The following is a 4,511-nucleotide window of genomic DNA, read 5'->3' on the forward strand; positions in this document are numbered from 1 at the left end:
TTGTAGATTTGATGGTGACATTGGCTAAGTTGTATGAAAAACCCTCAGCTTCGAATAAGGTATTTCTTATGAAGCGTTTGTTTAATTTGAAAATGAGTGAGGGAGGATCTGTAGCGGAGCACTTAAATGAATTTAATACAATTACCAGTCAATCGTCTTCGGTAAAAATTACCTTTGCAGAAGAGGTTAGGGCTCTCTTGATTTTATGTTCTTTGCCAGAAATCTTGAATAGCTTGGTTATGGCTATAAGTAACTCTGTCCCTGGTAAAAATACTTTGATATTTGATGATATTGTTGGTGTTATCCTAAGCGAGGAAATGCGAAGGAAAAGCACAGGTGAGACTCCAACATCATCGGGTAGTGTTTTGAATGTGGAGAACAGAGGAAGATCAAAGGAAAGAGGAAAAGGCCCTTGGAGTGAGAAGTCACGAGGGAAGTCAAAGAAAGGACGCTCTCAATCTAGAGGAAAGAAAGATTGCTGGTACTGCGGAAAGCCTGGTCATCTAAAGAAAGACTGTTGGTCTCGGAAAAACAAAGAAGGAGACAAAAATGAAAATGACAGTAAGGAAGCTAATATTGCAAGTAATCTTATGTTTGGATAATGTTAATGATTCCTGGGTAATAGATTCTGGTGCTTCATTTCATGCTACACCCCATAGAAAATATTTTCTAGATTATGTTCAAGGTGATTTTAGACAGGTATATTTGGGTGATGATGAGCCCTGTCAAATTATTGGAAAAGGAAAGATAAAGATCAATTTGCAGAATGGTAATGACTGGTTTTTGCAGGAGGTAAGACATGTTTCTAACTTAAGAAGAAATTTAATTTTTGCAGGGCAACTAGGTAGTGAAGGTTGCATAGTTACCTTCTCAGACAGTATCTGAAAGGTCAGTAAAGGATCATTAGTAGTAGCTAAAGGTGTGAAGGTAGGCACATTATATTTGTGTACTGGTAACACTTACTCTACCTTAGCTGCTACAGATAAATTTACTGTAGGGACAACAACAATAGATGTTGCAAGAACAGATTCAATAATGTGGCACCATAGGCTTGGGCACATGAGTTAGAAAGGGATGAAAATCCTTCACTCCAAAAATCTATTGCTAGGACTAAAGAAGATTGATTTAGAGTTCTGTGAAAACTGTATTTATGGCAAACAGAAAAGAGTCAGATTTCTCAAGGTTGGGAAAGAGAAGAAGAGTGAGAAGTTAGAGCTTGTGCATTCAGATGTATGGGGACCGGTTCAGGTATCATCTCTTGGTGGCTCTTGTTATTATGTTATTTTTATTAATGACTCAACCAGAAAAACATGGGTATATTTCCTAAAGCAAAAATCAAATGTTTTTGAAACTTTTAAGAAATGGAAAGCTTTGGTTGAGAATGAGACAGGAAAAAGGTTGAAGTGTCTCAGATCGGATAATGGAGGTGAGTATTGCAGCAAGGCATTTGAAGATTACTGCTCCTTAAATGAGATTAGAAAGCAGAAGATAGTTCCAGGAACTCCACAGGAAAATGGTGTGTCAGAGAGAATGAATAGGACTATCATGGAACGCGCGAGGAGCATGAGATTGCATGCTGGATTGCCTTTACATTTTTGGGCAGATGTTGTACATACTGTTATCTATTTGATAAATAGAGGACCTTCAACCCCTTTTGATGGTGGTATTCTAGAGGAGGCATGGACTGGTAAAAAGGTAAATTATTCTTTTCTGAAAACCTTTGGTTGTGAAGCTTTTGTCCATGTTGATAAAGAAAACAGAACCAAGTTTGATGCTAAATCTCATAAATGTACCTTCATTGGATATGGGATAGATGAATATGGCTATCAGTTATGGGATTTTGAAAATAAGAAAATAAGTAGAAGTAGAGATGTTATATTCAATGAGAAGGTTATGTATAAAGAACAGATGCAGGAAAAGAAGCATGAACAGGACAAGCAACAATATGTGGTGTTGGATGAGATTCTTGAAAATGAAATGCCATAGGTACCTGATGCTCAGCAACAACAAAATGTCCCACAAACTCCTGCAAGTGTTAGACATTCTACGAGGTCAAGTAGACCCCCTGAAATATTTTCTCCTTCTTTGTATTTTATATTATTAACTGATTCTGGTGAACTAGAAGAATATGAAGAAGCAATGCAGGTGGATGCCAAATAACAGTGGGAGCTAGGCATGAAAGAGGAGATGGACTCCTTGATGAAAAATAAGACTTGGGACTTAGTCCCTTTACCTGCAGAAAAAAGAGCCTTGCCTAACAAATGGGTTATATCGGCTAAAGGAGGAGGAAGGAGGTCAGAAAAGATATAAGACCAGACTTGTGGTAAAAGGTTTTGCATAGAAAAAGGGTATAGATTATGATGAAATATTTTGTCCAGTTGTAAAAATGACTTCAATTAGAACTGTACTTAGTCTTGTGGCTATAGATGATTTACATCTTGAACAATTAGATGTGAAAACAACTTTTCTCCATGGAGATTTGGAGGAGGAAATTTACATGTTGCAACCACAGGGATATGAGGTCAAAGGTAAGGAGAACTTGGTGTGCAGGTTGAAGAAAAGTTTGTATGGCCTAAAGCAAGCACCCCGACAATGGTATTTAAAATTTGATAGTTTCATGGCTGAACACGGTTATCATAGATGTCATTCTGATCATTGTGTATATTTTAAGAGATTTGATAATGGCAGTTATATTATCCTATTGTTTTATGTTGATGACATGCTTGTTGCTGGGTCTAACATGCAACATATAAATGATCTTAAACAGAAATTAGCCAGGTCATTTGCTATGAAGGATTTGGGTGCAGCTAAGCAAATTCTCGATATGAGGATTACACGGGACAGGAAAAATAGAACCTTGAATTTGTCCCAAAGTGAGTATATAAAGAAGGTGTTGAAAAGATTTAACATGCAGGATGCAAAAGCAGTTAGTACACCTTTGGCTAGTCATTTCAAATTGACTAAGGAGATGTGCCCAAAGGCACAGGAAGAGGTTAATAAAATGTCTAACATCCCGTATTCATCAGCTGTTGGCAGTCTGATGTATGCAATGGTATGCACAAGGCCAGATATTGCACATGCAGTGGGAGTTGTGAGCACGTTTATGAGTAATCCGGGTATGGAACATTGGAATGTTGTGAAATGGATTCTTTGGTATTTGAAAGGAACTACTACGAAGGCATTATGTTTCAAAGGATCTAATGCTGCTCTGAGTGGATTTGTTGACTCTGATCTGGCGAGTGATATTGATTCACGGAGGAGTACTACAGGGTATGTTTTTACTATAGGGGGAACTGTTGTCAGTTGGATTTCTAGGCTGCAAAAGGTTGTTGCACTTTCAACCACTGAAGCTGAGTATGTTGCTGCTACAGAAGCCAGCAAGGAGATGATTTGGTTACAATGTTTTCTGGAGGAATTGGGTCAAACACAAGAGGATCACCCATTGTATACTAATAGCCAGAGTGTCATTTATCTTGCGAAGAACTCTGCTTTTCATTCAAGGACAAAGCACATTCAGCTTAGGTACCACTTCATCCAGACTGTTTTGGAGGAGGGTCAGTTACAGCTTGAGAAGATTCACACAAGTGAGAATCTTGTCAATATGTTCACGAAGACAGTTCCACAGGAGAAGCTGATTTCTTCATCAGTTTTTGTTGGTCTTCTTGATTGATAATTGTGGAATGTATACCAGTCGAGTCCTAGTGTTTTTTCCAGCGGATGTTGCATGTACAGTGGTGTCATGTCGTTTCAGTCTCCAAGTGGGAGATTGTTCAGTGTGGAGCCTGATCAGTCTCCAAGTGGGAGATTGTTGAAATGTGGCAACTGATCAGCAAAGTACTGTACACTCAGCACGTATCCTTCCCGGGGTCTAAGGCCGGGCCGGGCCCCGGGCGGGGATTTGGGGGCGACAGCCCCCAAAGTGGGCAAAGCCCGCTACAGGGGTTTGGGGGCAGCAACCCCCAAAGCGGGCAAAGCCCGCTATGGGGGTTTCAGGGGCGGTAGCCCCTGAGAAAGAAAAAATTGCCATTTTTTGTTGATGAAAACCAACATTGTAATAAAACCCTAAAAAGGTCGACTTTGTTTGTTGCCCTAAAAATGCATGTTATAAGCGGCTAGGATGCTTAAGGCATTGTAATGTTGATGTACTTTTTTTGCTGGATAATAAGAAAAATTGGACGGCTGTGTATGGTGGACGTAACCCATTTTGGGTGAACCGCGTTAAATCTCTGTGTTATCTGTGTCCTATTTTATTTCTTTATCTTTTGTATTTAAATCTGCATATAATTGTTAGTTCATATTTGCTTTGGATCTACTTGAAACCCTAACATTAGCAACATGCCATAACTGGCAGGAATGTGAGCTATTAGAATAGTCAACTTGATTCTTTTATTCGAGTGAGCAGCAAGGGCTACTTGATCATCTTTAATCTGTCCTAATAGAGGTATTTGTTTGGAATCTATTGAATAACATCTGCCAAAGGTTTTTGTCAAGGATAACCCCAACTCTTTGGC

This window comes from Cryptomeria japonica, chromosome 3 (assembly GCF_030272615.1).
Source record: "Cryptomeria japonica chromosome 3, Sugi_1.0, whole genome shotgun sequence".
Taxonomy (NCBI): Eukaryota; Viridiplantae; Streptophyta; class Pinopsida; order Cupressales; family Cupressaceae; genus Cryptomeria; species Cryptomeria japonica.